The sequence below is a fragment of the Bombina bombina genome, chromosome 1 (genome assembly GCF_027579735.1).
Source record: "Bombina bombina isolate aBomBom1 chromosome 1, aBomBom1.pri, whole genome shotgun sequence".
NCBI classification, from domain to species: domain Eukaryota; kingdom Metazoa; phylum Chordata; class Amphibia; order Anura; family Bombinatoridae; genus Bombina; species Bombina bombina.
In genome coordinates this window covers 600,206,465-600,225,546 of record NC_069499.1, presented here as the reverse complement: position 1 = coordinate 600,225,546, position 19,082 = coordinate 600,206,465, and the positions used below count along the sequence as shown (strand labels likewise).

Here is a 19,082-nt window from a genome sequence, read left to right as displayed (position 1 = left end):
ACCTACACTTATTAACCCCAAATCTGCCGCCCCCAACATCGCCAGTCTAACCCATACACTCCCTAACAAATATAATTTAAATAAATCTAAATAAAAATTCCTATCATTAACTAAATTAATTATATTTAAAACTAAATACTTACCTATAAAATAAACCCTAACTTAGCTACAATATAACTAATAGTTACATTGTATCTAGCTTGGGGTTTATTTTTATTTTACAGGCAAGTTTATATGTATTTTAATTAGGTAGACTAGTTAGTAAATAGTTATTAACTATTTACTAACTACCTAGCTAAAATAAATACAAAAGTACCTGTAAAATAAAACATAACCTAAGTTACACTAACACCTCACACTACACTATAATTAAATAAATTAACTAAATTAACAACAATTAAATCAATTAAATTAAATTAGCTAAAGTACAAAAAACAAACAAACACTAAATTACAGAAAATAATAAACAAATTACTAAATATTTAAACTAATTACACCTAATCTAATAGCCCTATCAAAATAAAAAAGCCCCCCCAAAATAAAAAAAACCCTAGCCTAAACTAAACTACCAATAGCCCTTAAAAGGGCCTTTTGCGGGGCATTGCACCAAAGTAATCAGCTCTTTTACCTGGAAAAAAAAATACAAACAACCCCTCCAACAGTAAAACCCACCACCCACACAACCAACCCCCCAAATAAAATACTATCTAAAAAAACCTAAGCTCCCCATTGCCCTGAAAATGGCATTTGGATGGGCATTGCCCTTAAAAGGGCAGTTAGCTCTTTTGCAGGCTCAAAGTCCCTAACCTAAAAATAAAACCCACCCAATACACCCTTAAAAAAACCTAACACTAACCCCCTGAAGATCGACTTACCGGGAGAAGTCTTCATCCAAGCCGGGTGAAGTGGTCTTCCAGACAGGCAGAAGTCTTCATCCAAGCCGGGCAGAAGTGGTCCTCCAGACGGGCAGAAGTCTTCATCCAGACCAGACGGCATCTTTTATCTTCATCCATCTGGCGCGGAGCGGGTCCATCTTCAAGACATCCGACGCGGAGCATCCTCTTTATCTGGAGTCTTCTTCAACAATGACAGTTCCTTTAAGTGACGTCATCCAAGATGGCGTCCCTTCAATTCTGATTGGCTGATAGAATTCTATCAGCCAATCGGAATTAAGGTAGGAAAAATCCTATTGGCTGCTACAATCAGCCAATAGGATTGAGCTTGCATTCTATTGGCTGTTCCAATCAATTTCTTGCCTAAGAAACTACATTATACACTGAATCTTTATTACCATTAATAAATTACTTGGCACATGAGTACTAAGTATTCTAATGATTACTACAACTTTTACTATGTACTTTAGCAGCCTAACGAAGACTGGATCATTTTAAATCTTCTGAATTTGATACTGTATTTGTTATCAGATGTAGACAGATACTGAAACTTACAGTTCGGTGTTACCTAATGGAGCTGACACATTAAAGAGTGAGGTAGCTCAGCTACCTAGGATAAAAGCAAGTGAAGTATAAATGTAACACACTCATTGTATGATATTAATGGTGTAAAAAAGGAAAGAAATCAGTGATGTCATACAAATCTAAATGTATGCACGATGTGTCACAAAACAAAAAATACATTGTGATTGCATGATTTAGAATATGTGTTAAGTACTTTATAGGGGAGATATCTCTGAAAAGACCACATGGCGGAACTGGTGCCTAAGGAATATGTTGGAAGCACTTTGGTTTTTGTATAAGGGTCTTTCTTCTGTTAAGTGTGATCAGTCCACGGGTCATCATTACTTCTGGGATATTACTCCTCCCCAACAGGAAGTGCAAGAGGATTCACCCAGCAGAGCTGCATATAGCTCCTCCCCTCTACGTCACTCCCAGTCATTCTCTTGCACCCAACGACTAGATAGGATGTGTGAGAGGACTATGGTGATTATACTTAGTTTTATATCTTCAATCAAAAGTTTGTTATTTTAAAATAGCACCGGAGTGTGTTATTACCTCTCTGGCAGAGTTTGAAGAAGAATCTACCAGAGTTTTTGCTATGATTTTAGCCGGAGTAGTTAAGATCATATTGCTGTTTCTCGGCCATCTGAGGAGAGGTAAACTTCAGATCAGGGGACAGCGGGCAGATGAATCTGCATAGAGGTATGTAGCAGCTTTTATTTTCTGACAATGGAATTGATGAGAAAATCCTGCCATACCGATATAATGTCATGTATGTATACTTTACACTTCAGTATTCTGGGGAATGGTACTTCACTAGAATTACACTGTAAGAAGTACATAAAGCTGTTTAATAACTAGAAATTATGTTTAACGTTTTTGCTGGAATGTAAAATCGTTTTCATTTGCTGAGGTACTGAGTGAATAAATGTTTGGGCACTATTTTTCCACTTGGCAGTTGCTTAATCTTTTTTCTGACTTATCCCCTTCTCTGAATCTGGATCAAGAGACCAGAAATTCTCTTCTATGGTGGCTTTCTCGGCCACATCTGTCCAGGGGGATGCCATTCAGCAGACCAGACTGGACAATTGTAACAACAGACGCCAGCCTTCTAGGTTGGGGTGCCGTCTGGAATTCTCTGAAGGCTCAGGGACAATGGAGTCAGGAGGAGAGTCTCCTGCCAATAAACATTCTGGAATTGAGAGCAGTTCTCAATGCCCTCCTGGCTTGGCCCCAGTTGACAACTCGGGGGTTCATCAGGTTTCAGTCGGACAACATCACGACTGTAGCTTACATCAACCATCAGGGAGGGACAAGAAGCTCCCTAGCTATGATGGAAGTATCAAAGATAATTCGCTGGGCAGAGTCTCACTCTTGCCACCTGTCAGCAATCCACATCCCGGGAGTGGAGAACTGGGAGGCGGATTTCTTAAGTCGTCAGACTTTTCATCCGGGGGAGTGGGAACTCCATCCGGAGGTCTTTGCCCAAATACTTCGACGTTGGGGCAAACCAGAGATAGATCTCATGGCGTCTCGACAGAACGCCAAGCTTCCTCGTTACGGGTCCAGATCCAGGGATCCAGGAGCAGTCCTGATAGATGCCCTGACAGCACCTTGGGACTTCAGGATGGCTTACGTGTTTCCACCCTTCCCGATGCTTCCTCGATTGATTGCCAGAATCAAACAAGAGAGAGCATCAGTGATTCTAATAGCTCCTGCGTGGCCACGCAGGACTTGGTATGCAGACCTGGTGGACATGCACAACCTGGATGTAGTCCGTGCTCTAAAATTTTACTTACAGGCAACTAAGGAATTTCGACAAACGTCTTCTCTGTTTGTCGTTTACTCTGGGCAGAGGAGAGGTCAAAAAGCTTCTGCTACCTCTCTTTCTTTTTGGCTTCGTAGCATAATTCGTTTAGCTTATGAGACTGCTGGACAGCAGCCTCCTGAAAGAATTACAGCTCATTCTACTAGAGCTGTGGCTTCCACTTGGGCCTTCAAGAATGAGGCCTCTGTTGAGCAGATTTGCAAGGCTGCAACTTGGTCTTCGCTTCATACTTTTTCCAAATTTTACAAATTTGACACTTTTGCTTCATCGGAGGCTATTTTTGGGAGGAAGGTTCTTCAGGCAGTGGTTCCTTCTGTATAAAGAGCCTGCCTATCCCTCCCGTCATCCGTGTACTTTTGCTTTGGTATTGGTATCCCAGAAGTAATGATGACCCGTGGACTGATCACACTTAACAGAAGAAAACATAATTTATGCTTACCTGATAAATTCCTTTCTTCTGTAGTGTGATCAGTCCACGGCCCGCCCTGTTTTTAAGGCAGGTAAATATTTTTTAATTTATACTCCAGTCACCACTTCACCCTTGGCTTTTCCTTTCTCGTTGGTCCTTGGTCGAATGACTGGGAGTGACGTAGAGGGGAGGAGCTATATGCAGCTCTGCTGGGTGAATCCTCTTGCACTTCCTGTTGGGGAGGAGTAATATCCCAGAAGTAATGATGACCCGTGGACTGATCACACTACAGAAGAAAGGAATTTATCAGGTAAGCATAAATTATGTTTTTTCACTTGTTTTTTTTCTTTGGCAGATATTTTACAGTGAATGACTTAGAATTAAATACATTTTAGTTATTAAATACATTTTAGTTATTTAAAGGGACAGTCTACACCAGAATTTTTATTGTTTTAAAATATAGATAATCCATTTATTGCCCATTCCCCAGTTTTGCATAACCAACACAGTTATAATAATATACTTTTAACCTCTGTGATTATCTTGTATCTAAGCCTCTGCAAACTGCCCCTTTTTTCAGTTCTTTTGACAGACTTGCAGCCTAGCCAATCAGTGCCTGCTCCCAGATAACTTCTCGTGCACGAGCACAGTGTTATCTATATGAAATACGTGAACTAACACCCTCTAGTGGTGAAAAACTGTTAAAATGCAATCTGAAAGAGGTGGGCTTCAAAGTCTAAGAAATTAGCATATGAACCTCCTAGGTTAAGCTTTCAACTAAGAATACCAAGAGAACAAAGCAAAATTGGTGATAAAAGTAAATTGGAAAATTGTTTAAAATTACATGCTCTATCTGTATCATGAAAGTTTATTTTGGCCTAGACTGTCCCTTTAATAGAAGGAAGCTATATTGTTTCTAATAACTATAGATCTTTAATGGAAGCTGCAGAAATAAAAGGTAAAGCAGTGGGTTAATAGTACCAGATAGGAAGTGTTAGCAGATCTAAAAGGGGTGGGAGAAGGATGTATAAAAATACTCATCAAGTCTCCTAGAAGAAATAGTTAATATTTTTAGCACAATATTGCTTTGTTTTATTCCGTAGAAAAGTACTAATATCTACTGATATATACACATAACTCCCCTTTACTTCCATCCTCCTTTTGCTCTTATAGAAAGTTGCCCTGTGAACGGTCTGGAGAGCTGGACATTAATCGGATCGTATTGTTACCAGTTCTTTAGTTGCCCCGAGACCTTCAGCCAGGCTGAGGTAAGGAACAATCGCATCCATTCTGTTTCTTGTTATCCTCCCCTCATCTTGCCTGCAGTTGTTACCATTGTCTGCAGCCTTTGCTGGCAGGTTGTACAGGGCTATGGATCTGATTTGCAGTACCATGGTTCTGATGTGAGGTATGATATGAGCATGCTACTAACAGAGTCATAGGGTCTGATTGGGCCATAGGGTCTGATTTGCAGTATGATTATGACCTCACCTACTGTTTCCCTCTGATCAGCCACTGGCCATCCAGTAATTTTATTGAGGACTGCTGGCAATCCAAGTTCTCGACCACTGCTTCTATTCACAGTATTTCACCTCCTGTTCCTTCTACATATCTTGTTCTAAGCAGTTCTCTGTCCTAGTGTCAATCTAAGATGTATATTCACTAAAATATTTAATTGAATAGGTAGGTGGAGGAACTTGTCCCAAGAGTCCCTGAGATCAGTTGGACCCCCTGCTACTTTATTAGACCTTGCATATTATTATTAATGGTACTAAGGCCCAGCTTTTGTCCACGGAGCAGGAAATATATGCAGGTCCGTCTTCAATATTGATTGGACCCTGGGCAAACATTTTCTTGGGTCCCCATGCCTTTTAACCAATATAATATTTTTTGTATATACTGTATATTCATATGATTAAAATTGATCAGATAGTGTATATATGAGTTTGACACTTTATTTCTCCAACATAGGTGTGTCCGGTCCACGGCGTCATCCTTACTTGTGGGATATTCTCTTCCCCAACAGGAAATGGCAAAGAGCCCAGCAAAGCTGGTCACATGATCCCTCCTAGGCTCCGCCTTCCCCAGTCATTCTCTTTGCCGTTGTACAGGCAACATCTCCACGGAGATGGCTTAGAGTTTTTTAGTGTTTAACTGTAGTTTTTATTATTCAATCAAGAGTTTGTTATTTTAAAATAGTGCTGGTATGTACTATTTACTCTGAAACAGAAAAGAGATGAAGATTTCTGTTTGTAAGAGGAAAATTATTTTAGCAACCGTTACTAAAATCGATGGCTGTCTCCACACAGGACTGTTGAGAGGAATTAACTTCAGTTGGGGGAACAGTGAGCAGACTTTTGCTGCTTGAGGTATGACACATTCTAACAAGACGATGTAATGCTGCAAGCTGTCATTTTCCCTATGGGATCCGGTAAGCCATTTTTATTACAGACAGAAAAAAAGGGCTTCACAAGGGCTTTTTAAGACTGTAGACATTTTCTGGGCTAAATCGATTTATATATAAACATATTTTATACTCCATAGCCTTGAGGAATTATTTTAATCTTGGGAATTTTGTAAAATAACCGGCAGGCACTGTATTGGACACCTTATTCTCTAGGGGCTTTCCCTAATCATAGGCAGAGTCTCATTTTCGCGCCTGTATTGCGCACTTGTTTTTGAGAAGCATGACATGCAGATGCATGTGTGAGGAGCTCTGATACATAGAAAAGACTTTCTGAAGGCGTCATTTGGTATCGTATTCCCCTTTGGGCTTGGTTGGGTCTCAGCAAAGCAGATACCAGGGACTGTAAAGGGGTTAAATATAAAAACGGCTCCGGTTCCGTTATTTTAAGGGTTAAAGCTTCCAAATTTGGTGTGCAATACTTTTAAGGCTTTAAGACACTGTGGTGAAATTTTGGTGAATTTTGAACAATTCCTTCATACTTTTTCGCAATTGCAGTAATAAAGTGTGTTCAGTTTAAAATTTAAAGTGACAGTAACGGTTTTATTTTAAAACGTTTTTTGTACTTTGTTATCAAGTTTATGCCTGTTTAACATGTCTGAACTACCAGATAGACTGTGTTCTGAATGTGGGGAAGCCAAGGTTCCTTCTCATTTAAATAGATGTGATTTATGTGACACAAAATTTAGAGAAAATGATGCCCAAGATGATTCCTCAAGTGAGGGGAGTAAGCATGGTACTGCATCATCCCCTCCTTCGTCTACACCAGTCTTGCCCACACAGGAGGCCCCTAGTACATCTAGCGCGCCAATACTCCTTACTATGCAACAATTAACGGCTGTAATGGATAATTCTATCAAAAACATTTTAGCCAAAATGCCCACTTATCAGCGAAAGCGCGACTGCTCTGTTTTAGAAAATACTGAAGAGCATGAGGACGCTGATGATATTGTTTCTGAAGTGCCCCTACACCAGTCTGAGGGGGCCAGGGAGGTTTTGTCTGAGGGAGAAATTTCAGATTCAGGGAAAATTTCTCAACAAGCTGAACCTGATGTGATTACCTTTAAATTTAAGTTGGAACATCTCCGCGCTCTGCTTAAGGAGGTGTTATCCACTCTGGATGATTGTGAGAACTTGGTCATTCCAGAGAAACTATGTAAAATGGACAAGTTCCTAGAGGTCCCGGGGCCCCCCGAAGCTTTTCCTATACCCAAGCGGGTGGCGGACATTGTAAATAAAGAATGGGAAAGGCCCGGTATACCTTTCGTCCCTCCCCCCATATTTAAAAAATTGTTTCCTATGGTCGACCCCAGAAAGGACTTATGGCAGACAGTCCCCAAGGTCGAGGGGGCGGTTTCTACTCTAAACAAACGCACCACTATACCCATAGAAGATAGTTGTGCTTTCAAAGATCCTATGGATAAAAAATTAGAAGGTTTGCTTAAAAAGATGTTTGTTCAGCAAGGTTACCTTCTACAACCAATTTCATGCATTGTCCCTGTCACTACAGCCGCATGCTTCTGGTTCGATGAGCTAGAAAAGGCGATCATTAATAATTCTTCTTCTTATGAGGAGATTATGGACAGAATTCGTGCTCTCAAATTGGCTAATTCTTTCACCCTAGACGCCACTTTGCAATTGGCTAGGTTAGCGGCGAAAAATTCTGGGTTTGCTATTGTGGCGCGCAGAGCGCTTTGGTTAAAATCTTGGTCAGCGGATGCGTCTTCCAAGAACAAATTGCTTAACATTCCTTTCAAGGGGAAAACGCTGTTTGGCCCTGACTTGAAAAAGATTATCTCTGATATCACTGGGGGCAAGGGCCACGCCCTTCCTCAGGATAGGTCTTTCAAGGCCAAAAATAAACCTAATTTTCGTCCCTTTCGCAGAAACGGACCAGCCCCAAGTGCTACGTCCTCTAAGCAGGAGGGTAACACTTCTCAAGCCAAACCAGCCTGGAGACCAATGCAAGGCTGGAACAAAGGAAAGCAGGCCAAGAAACCTGCCACTGCTACCAAGACAGCATGAGATGTTGGCCCCCGATCCGGGACCGGATCTGGTGGGGGGCAGACTCTCTCTCTTCGCTCAGGCTTGGGCAAGAGATGTTCTGGATCCTTGGGCGCTAGAAATAGTCTCCCAAGGTTATCTTCTGGAATTCAAGGGGCTTCCCCCAAGGGGGAGGTTCCACAGGTCTCAATTGTCTTCAGACCACATAAAAAAACAGGCATTCTTGCATTGTGTAGAAGACCTGTTAAAAATGGGAGTGATTCATCCTGTTCCATTAGGAGAACAAGGGATGGGGTTCTACTCCAATCTGTTCGTAGTTCCCAAAAAAGAGGGAACGTTCAGACCAATCTTAGATCTCAAGATCCTAAACAAGTTTCTCAAGGTTCCATCGTTCAAAATGGAAACCATTCGAACAATTCTTCCTTCCATCCAGGAAGGTCAATTCATGACCACGGTGGATTTAAAGGATGAGTATCTACATATTCCTATCCACAAGGAACATCATCGGTTCCTAAGGTTCGCATTCCTGGACAAGCATTACCAGTTTGTGGCACTTCCGTTCGGATTAGCCACTGCTCCAAGGATTTTCACAAAGGTACTAGGGTCCCTTCTAGCGGTGCTAAGACCAAGGGGCATTGCAGTAGTACCTTACTTGGACGACATTCTGATTCAAGCGTCGTCCCTTCCTCAAGCAAAGGCTCACACGGACATTGTCCTGGCCTTTCTCAGATCTCACGGATGGAAAGTGAACGTAGAAAAGAGTTCTCTATCTCCGTCAACAAGGGTTCCCTTCTTGGGAACAATAATAGACTCCTTAGAAATGAGGATTTTTCTGACAGAGGCCAGAAAAACAAAACTTCTGAACTCTTGTCAAATACTTCATTCTGTTCCTCTTCCTTCCATAGCGCAGTGCATGGAAGTAATAGGTTTGATGGTAGCGGCAATGGACATAGTTCCTTTTGCGCGCATTCATCTAAGACCATTACAACTGTGCATGCTCAGTCAGTGGAATGGGGACTATACAGACTTGTCTCCGACGATACAAGTAAATCAGAGGACCAGAGATTCACTCCGTTGGTGGCTGTCCCTGGACAACCTGTCACAGGGGATGAGCTTCCGCAGACCAGAGTGGGTCATTGTCACGACCGACGCCAGTCTGGTGGGCTGGGGCGTGGTCTGGGGACCCCTGAAAGCTCAGGGTCTTTGGTCTCGGGAAGAATCTCTTCTACCGATAAATATTCTGGAACTGAGAGCGATATTCAATGCTCTCAAGGCTTGGCCTCAGCTAGTAAAGGCCAAGTTCATACGGTTTCAATCAGACAACATGACAACTGTTGCGTACATCAACCATCAGGGGGGAACAAGGAGTTCCCTGGCGATGGAAGAAGTGACCAAAATCATTCAATGGGCGGAGACTCACTCCTGCCACTTGTCTGCAATCCACATCCCAGGAGTGGAAAATTGGGAAGCGGATTTTCTGAGTCGTCAGACTTTTCATCCGGGGGAGTGGGAACTCCATCCGGAAATCTTTGCCCAAATTACTCAACTGTGGGGCATTCCAGACATGGATCTGATGGCCTCTCGTCAGAACTTCAAGGTTCCTTGCTACGGGTCCAGATCCAGGGATCCCAAGGCGACTCTAGTAGATGCACTAGCAGCACCTTGGACCTTCAAACTAGCTTATGTATTCCCGCCATTTCCTCTCATCCCCAGGCTGGTAGCCAGGATCAATCAGGAGAGGGCATCGGTGATCTTGATAGCTCCTGCGTGGCCACGCAGGACTTGGTATGCAGACCTGGTGAATATGTCATCGGCTCCACCATGGAAGCTACCTTTGAGACGAGACCTTCTTGTTCAAGGTCCGTTCGAACATCCGAATCTGGTCTCACTCCAACTGACTGCTTGGAGATTGAACGCTTGATCTTATCAAAGCGAGGATTCTCAGATTCTGTCATTGATACGCTTGTTCAGGCCAGAAAGCCTGTAACTAGAAAAATTTACCACAAAATATGGAAAAAATATATCTGTTGGTGTGAATCTAAAGGATTCCCTTGGGACAAGGTAAAAATTCCTAAGATTCTATCCTTTCTTCAAGAAGGTTTGGAGAAAGGATTATCTGCAAGTTCCTTGAAGGGACAGATTTCTGCCTTGTCTGTGTTACTTCACAAAAAGCTGGCAGCTGTGCCAGATGTTCAAGCCTTTGTTCAGGCTCTGGTTAGAATCAAGCCTGTTTACAAACCTTTGACTCCTCCTTGGAGTCTCAATTTAGTTCTTTCAGTTCTCCAGGGGGTTCCGTTTGAACCCTTACATTCCGTTGATATTAAGTTATTATCTTGGAAAGTTTTGTTTTTGGTTGCAATTTCTTCTGCTAGAAGAGTTTCAGAATTATCTGCTCTGCAGTGTTCTCCTCCTTATCTGGTGTTCCATGCAGATAAGGTGGTTTTACGTACTAAACCTGGTTTTCTTCCGAAAGTTGTTTCTAACAAAAACATTAACCAGGAGATAGTCGTGCCTTCTTTGTGTCCGAATCCAGTTTCAAAGAAGGAACGTTTGTTGCACAATTTGGATGTTGTTCGTGCTCTAAAATTCTATTTAGATGCTACAAAGGATTTTAGACAAACATCTTCCTTGTTTGTTGTTTATTCTGGTAAAAGGAGAGGTCAAAAAGCAACTTCTACCTCTCTCTCTTTTTGGATTAAAAGCATCATCAGATTGGCTTACGAGACTGCCGGACGGCAGCCTCCTGACAGAATCACAGCTCATTCCACTAGGGCTGTGGCTTCCACATGGGCCTTCAAGAACAAGGCTTCTGTTGATCAGATATGTAAGGCAGCGACTTGGTCTTCACTGCACACTTTTACTAAATTTTACAAGTTTGATACTTTTGCTTCTTCTGAGGCTATTTTTGGGAGAAAGGTTTTGCAAGCCGTGGTGCCTTCCATCTAGGTGACCTGATTTGCTCCCTCCCTTCATCCGTGTCCTAAAGCTTTGGTATTGGTTCCCACAAGTAAGGATGACGCCGTGGACCGGACACACCTATGTTGGAGAAAACAGAATTTATGTTTACCTGATAAATTACTTTCTCCAACGGTGTGTCCGGTCCACGGCCCGCCCTGGTTTTTTAATCAGGTCTGATAATTTATTTTCTTTAACTACAGTCACCACGGTATCATATGATTTCTCCTATGCAAATATTCCTCCTTTACGTCGGTCGAATGACTGGGGAAGGCGGAGCCTAGGAGGGATCATGTGACCAGCTTTGCTGGGCTCTTTGCCATTTCCTGTTGGGGAAGAGAATATCCCACAAGTAAGGATGACGCCGTGGACCGGACACACCGTTGGAGAAAGTAATTTATCAGGTAAACATAAATTCTGTTTTTAATGTATTTATGTAGTGTTTGGTGCAACTTTTAATTTAGCCCTAACCCTTTACGTAAGGACTTCATTAAGCATCGCTAAAATTACAATTGGTGAGTTATATTTTGTATTCAACCAACACATAAGTAAAAAAAAAGGTAGGCAGGCTTAGTAACATAAGGTTATGATATGCTCATCCGTAATGTTACTACTGGGAGAGGGGGGCATTACTGTATTCTCTGACCCAAGCAGCACAATATTTTCAGCCAACACTCAACAAACACCCTAATATGCAGCCCCTAAGTCCTCTGTATAACATGCTTCCTGTATATTATCAGTATGAGTATATATATATATATATATATATATATATATATAGTATATACTGATAATATAGTTACAGATAAAGGTACAGGCATATATATATATATATATATATATATATATATATTGTATATATGTGTGTGTGTGTGTGTGTGTATATGCCTATAACTTTATCTGTATGCCTGTAACTTTGATATTTTATTGTCAACATTTTTATTATTGTATGGTCTAAAACCACCACTGTACTTTGGAATACTCTTTAAAAAGGTAGACATGTCTAACAGGAACGTTATTTCACCAGCTAGACAGTGCAAGTAATATGTCCCCTGCTGCAGTGCTCACTCACGGCCGCAATGTCCTTATATAAGGCGGTGCGGCCCATTTTACAGAGAGGCCCAGTTGGCCCCTGCAAAGCAGGCTCAAGGCCCCTTTTGCCCCTCGTTAAAGACGGTCCTGGATATATGAATTGCAAGGACTATTATGACCTTAGAGGAGAACGCTATATAAATATTTTCATGATAGTTCCTGAGAAATTCTTACTCAAACTATCTATGCCAGACATTACAGACAAGCACAAAACAGAAAATATTATACATTTCATCATTTTTATCACAGCAGGTGCTTATGTGTTGAACCTCCATTAAGTGAGCACATAAACCTGATATATTTTCTCAATTTAAATTGTATTGAGGAATTCAACTCTGACATTTATGGAATTTTCACACTGTCACTGGCCTTCTTTTATCACCAATGTAACCATCCTGTGACTTGTGTCCTCTGCTGTTCCCAGGGTGTCCTTATTGTAAAGCTTTGTTTCCTCAGTTCAACTGTAAGACTTATAACGGCACTTTGGCTTCTGTCAGCTCAGAGACACAGAACCGTCAGATTACTGGACGAATCACTGTCGAGAGTTTGGGCACACCCCGCACATGGCTGGGAGCCCGGAGATTGACCTATGTAAGTAACACAGCAGAATGGATGTTGCACTTACTATACACTGTAACTGGTATCTTCCCTGTTCATTTTATTGTATATTATTGTTAACATGTCAATATGCATTTAAAGGAATGTTAAACATTGAATACATGTAAGACATAACGATGTATTCAAAACAAAGATTACACTTAGAATGATATGTAGATGTACATTTACAATTATATTAGTTGTTATAATATTGAAAATATTGTGTAAAAATAAGTGTAAAGATTTAATTTCTATAAAATAATGGGTGCCGCATGTTTAAACTAGTTTTCTACTTAGAAAAAGAGGAAAAGAGAGGCGTTATGTGTGTACCAGTATAAACGTATATGTAAGACAACATAGCCCGGCTGCAACAGGGTACTCACATTCTGTAGAAGCACTCAGACAGTGCTATTAGGCGGGGACTGGGTACTCAAGTCAACAGCAACCCAGCTTGCTGAAACAACCAGTATGTCTCCAGGGACAATCCGGATACCCCCTCCTGAGGCTGGAAAGGTAGATGGTCCAGGTGATGAACTCCTAGCTAGTCAGGTAGTGAGTGCAGGTGGCATCCAAGGTCTCCACAACAGGCGAGAGCAATCCCAATGTAGGAATTGCAGGTGGTGTGTTAAGTAGAATAGATCAGTAACAGTTCCAGGTTAAAATGTAGCAAAAGATAAATTTATTAAAACCAATTAAAAATACTGGAACAGAAGGGTAGGACATACAAGTCCCCCCTATAAAATCATGCAACGCGTTTCTCAGCTGTAGTGCTGTTTCATCAGGCATATATATCTTACTGATCATAACTCTACTATATATACACTTGCAAACACACCAAACAAACCAATTAAGCAATTAATCAGTGTAACAAACACCTGAAGTGCTCCAACAGGGGGAGGGAACCCAGGTAATTAACCCTTCATCTATAGCATATACTTCACATCTCTAAGTTGAAAAACTTTTTGTTAAAAAACTTTAATATATATATATATATATATATATACATACATACATACATCTGTCATATATGTGGAGTTAATATAACATGATTAAATAAAAAATGTATATATTTATGTATACACATACAAGATAATTTTTCATAATATGATAAGAATAAAAAAAAATAAAAAATGGTAAATAGATACCCCAAGAATGTATAAGAAATAAATGTCATAAAGCTGGGAAGATAATATGGATATACCGTAAATATATAAAAAACAAATGTCATAGGGCTGTGAAGTTGATAAGGGCATAATGTGAAAGACATCTAAAACAAAAAATTATCATAACAATATCCTATAAGGTTTACACAGACATAGGATTTTGTTTATTTGAGACTCGTGTACATAATGAGAAATTTAATTGCGCTTCACCGGATCAGACTAACCACAAAAAAATAATGACGATATAGTTACACTTACGTGCAATGATCATAAAGGATAGAAATGCACGTGATGTTGACGTTACTTACTAAACATTATAAATATAAATATAACTGATCGCTGTTTGTACTCAATCACGAGCTGATTCTTCACATAGAGCAGCCAATCACATGGTACATATTAAAACTTGCCTATCCCAATGCCGAGAACAAACGAGAATGGCCTAGACCAAGGAGATTCGTCTAGAAAGAGGTGTGTAAAAAAACGACACACCATAGGTTAAAAAAGGGACGCCCCAAGAGAAGACGTAATCTATGCAAAACAGCAGACCGGTCCCACAGAACACTATCACCGGCACTCCGATCAGAATAGCAAGATCGACTCTTTCAATGTTCAATGGCTAGCATAGCCCAAAGTGTCAAAATAAATATGTTATATTATTATATATATATAGTCTCTTTTTTCATATATTTAGTATATCATCAGTTTCCTATATTTAGTATTATCATTAACAATAGCACTATATCCTTATATTTTTATGATTTTATTATGAATCTTAATTTTGGATCCTCGTTGGGAAATTTATATTTATGTTTTAGCCACATATACATGGATCCCACTCATGCCGGACGCTGTTTGATAGTCTGGAATTTTGATTTATATTGTCATAATATTGCTTTATATACTTATTATGGTGACTGTGGTTATTGTTAATGCAGTTACCATTATCACGGATTTGCCATTTGGTCCTTGTTCGCATCATTTTGTGCGATGCTAGCTATTTTGTATTTTTGGGCATATATAGTGGTTAGTCTTTGGTATTGTTTTCGGTACCAATATTATTATATATGGAATTGGGGCGCTTCTGGCTCTTAATGGGCTAGTGACTTATTACTATTATATTATATATTTGACTACATATTTAATTGTATTTTACTAATTATACATTATTTATCACCCTTCACTTGTTCATTTTTGGGTGGCGAGTTCCTTATATGGTACAGCATTTCTTCTGTTATTTGACGGTTTTTCACTAGTTTTATTGGCCATATTTCTTTTACACATCGTTTTTTGTCTGCTGCATTAGGCGGGTTGCAGTTCTCTCCCAGCAACTTATATATAATTTACATACCCCATACATAATTTATAGTTGCCGCTTTTTGTCAATATATATGTACTCTGTGTAACATATTTATTTTGACACTTTGGGCTATGCTAGCCATTGAACATTGAAAGAGTCGATCTTGCTATTCTGATCGGAGTGCTGGTGATATTGTTCTGTGGGACCGGTCTGCTGTTTTGCATAGATTACGTCTTCTCTTGGGGCGTCCCTTTTTTAACCTATGGTGTGTCGTTTTCTTTTACACACCTCTTTCTAGATGAATCTCCTCGGTCTAGGCCATTCTCGTTTGTTCTCGGCATTGGGATAGGCCAGTTTTAATATGTACCATGTGATTGGCTGCTCTATGTGAAGAATCAGCTCGTGATTGAGTACAAACAGCGATCAGTTATATTTATAATGTTTAGTAAGTAACGCCAACATCACGTGCATTTCTATCCTTTATGATCATTGCACGTAAGTGTAACTATATCGTCATTATTTTTTTGTGGTTAGTCTGATCCGGTGAAGCACAATTAAATTTCTCATTATGTACACGAGTCTCAAACAAACAAAATCCTATGTCTGTGTAAACCTTATAGGATATTGTTATGATAATTTTTTGTTTTAGATGTGAGGACAAACGATCGTTTCACATTAAGACCTTATCAACTTCACAGCCCTATGACATTTGTTTTTTATATATTTACGGTATATCCATATTATCTTCACAGCTTGACATTTATTTCTTATACATTCTTGGGGTATCTATTTACCATTTTTTTTTTTTTTTATTCTTATCATATTATGAAAAATTATCTTGTATGTGTATACATAAATATATACATTTTTTATTTAATCATGTTATATTAACTCCACATATATGACAGATGTATGTATGTATGTATATATATATATATATATATATATATATATATATATATATATTAAAGTTTTTTAACAAAAAGTTTTTCAACTTAGAGATGTGAAGTATATGCTATAGATGAAGGGTTAATTACCTGGGTTCCCTCCCCCTGTTGGAGCACTTCAGGTGTTTGTTACACTGATTAATTGCTTAATTGGTTTGTTTGGTGTGTTTGCAAGTGTATATATAGTAGAGTTATGATCAGTAAGATATATATGCCTGATGAAACAGCACTACAGCTGAGAAACGCGTTGCATGATTTTATAGGGGGGACTTGTATGTCCTACCCTTCTGTTCCAGTATTTTTAATTGGTTTTAATAAATTTATCTTTTTCTACATTTTAACCTGGAACTGTTACTGATCTATTCTACTTAACACACCACCTGCAATTCCTACATTGGGATTGCTCTCGCCTGTTGTGGAGACCTTGGATGCCACCTGCACTCACTACCTGACTTGCTAGGAGTTCATAACCTGGACCATCTACCTTTCCAGCCTCAGGAGGGGGTATCCGGATTGTCCCTGGAGACATGCTGGGTTGCTGTTCAGTACCCAGTCCGCGCCTAATAGAACTGTCTGAGTGCTTCTACAGAATGTGAGTACCCTGTTGCGGGCCTTATTGTCTTACATATACGTTTATACTGGTACACACATAGCGCCTCTCTTTTCCTCTTTTTCTTTGTACAGACGTCTGCTATTGTTGATGTGAGGAGAGTGCTGCTGCCGTTCCAGATTCCTGGAATATACCCTGTGATTTCCATCTAGCTGGTTGTTTTTGGGACTTTCACTAACAAGTGACTCTATCTTTTGGCTACCATTACCATCTGAGACTTTTCGCAATACGTTTGTTTTATACTATTATCATTATTTGTTTTTATTGTGTCCCAAATATTCTTTGTATGTTATGCTTTTTCTAGTCTTTGCCCTATTAAGCTATTTCTACCAAAATAACTAGTGCCTTTATAGTTTTCTTCTTATCTCTGTGCAAACAAAGCTGTGTGGAATCTCTTTTAGATTATCCTATGTTTCACACAGCCTTGTTTGGACAGTCTCTTTTATTGCCTGTTTTATATATGTCACTTCAGTTGGGAAACAAAAAAGGGGCAACTTAAGTACAAATAGGCGGTGCCTGTTTCTTAATTGCAACGCAGTGAAATTAATTAAACCAACAATTCGATTCAGAGTTAAATTACAGGAAAGGGGAACAAAATAAATAATGAAAGTATATTGCAGTTTTTTAACTACACATAATTAATTTTTTTATATTGCAATCTCATCTCATCGGGCTCCATGTACGAAGCAGCAAAAGCTGCTCCAGAGCCCTTGCGGGGCAGGTTCGCATATGCAAGCCTGCTTCCCAGAATGTAAGAAGCAGTGGTCATTACACCGCTGCTTCTCAACCCTACGCCACCTTTGAGGGAAAAGAGCTTGCTCGCTCTCTGTGATTGACAGCCCCTTCAGTCACGCGATTGGTCGCGCGAATGAAGCGGCGGGCATTACACACTCCGATGAGTGTGTAATGATGCATACGCTCAAGCTGATCAACAGATCCACTGTCTATGTGTAGCGAAGTCGGGCGGACAGCTTCGTGAGTTGAGAAGCTGTCCACCCGCCGGTTAGTACATGGAGCCCATACTGTTTAATATGCCTTTTTCAATAGTAGACCACCTTTTGTGTTAAATACTTTTTTCCCCATATTATCTTTCACTCTGAGCCTGGAGATATGTCTGTGTTTCAGAAGGGAAACTTCCATTGGCTGGATCAAAGTGGTTTTTTTTACACACGATGGGCAAAAGGTGAACCTAACAATTTCTTTGGGTCTGAGGACTGCTTGGAAATTAACTACCCAGGTGAGTGCTGATCAGATGTGATTGTAAAGAGAGCACATCTGTTATACAGAGCAGTATGTGTGTATAGGCACCACTCTAAAGCTTGTGATCTAACAGCAATCTGACCTTGCAGGACTCATATTGAAATGCAAAAAATGTTACAGAAACCAAAAAAAAATTGCTGTGGTGCTGTACATATAGGGCTTAATGAGCTAATGCTCTCCACTGTTAATGCTCCTTAAGTCCATTACGGGATGATTTAAAGGGACATTTTATATTATTAAAGGGACACTCAGGTTAAATTAAATTTACATAATTCAGATACAGTAATTATAAACAACTTTCCAATTTACTTCCATTAAAAAAAATGTGCACAGTATTTTATATTTACACTTTTTGAGTCACCAGATCCTACTGAGCATGTGCAAGAATTCACAGACTATACGTATATGCATTTGTGATTGGCTGATTGCTATCACATGGTACAAGGGGAGTGGAAATATACATAACTTTGAAATTTGTTATAAAAAAATCTACTACTCATTTGAAGTTCAGACTAAGTGCTATTGCATTGTCTTGTTATCTTGCATTTGTTGATTAGGCAAATCTAATGTGTTGACTGATCCTTTGTGTATCTCGCTAAGGGGTGTAATCTGTATGCAATGGCTGGATACAAATACACACGAAAATGCTCAATACACTAACTCCTAGTTTTGTCGGTAAAGACCCGCGTACTAACGTTGCTTTTTTTCCCAACGCACCCTTAAGACAACACTGGTATTTAGAGTTGTCTGAAGGGCTGCATTAGGCTCCAAAAAGGGTGCGTTGAGCCGAATGTACCGCCACTTCAACCCTCAATACCAGCGTTGCTTACGGTAGCGGTAAGCTGGAAAAACGTGCTTGTGCACGATTCGCCCATAGGAAACAATGGGGCAGTTTGGGATGAAAAAAAACCTAACACCTGCAAAAAAGCAGCGTTAAGCTTCCAACGCAGCCCCATTGTTTCCTATGGGGAAACACTTTCTAAGTCTGCACCTAAC

At 40.0% G+C, this 19,082-nt stretch overlaps 1 long non-coding RNA gene across 1 annotated transcript in view; it reads left to right on the top strand.

Annotated features, from left to right (window-relative positions):
* Positions 1 to 17,954: 17,954 nt before the first annotated feature.
* Positions 17,955 to 19,082, top strand: part of LOC128638938 (uncharacterized) — a 46,232-nt gene continuing 45,104 nt past the window's right edge. The window contains exon 1 of the long non-coding RNA XR_008399131.1: positions 17,955 to 18,063. This is a non-coding gene — a long non-coding RNA (uncharacterized LOC128638938). The remainder of the gene's footprint in view (positions 18,064 to 19,082) is intronic.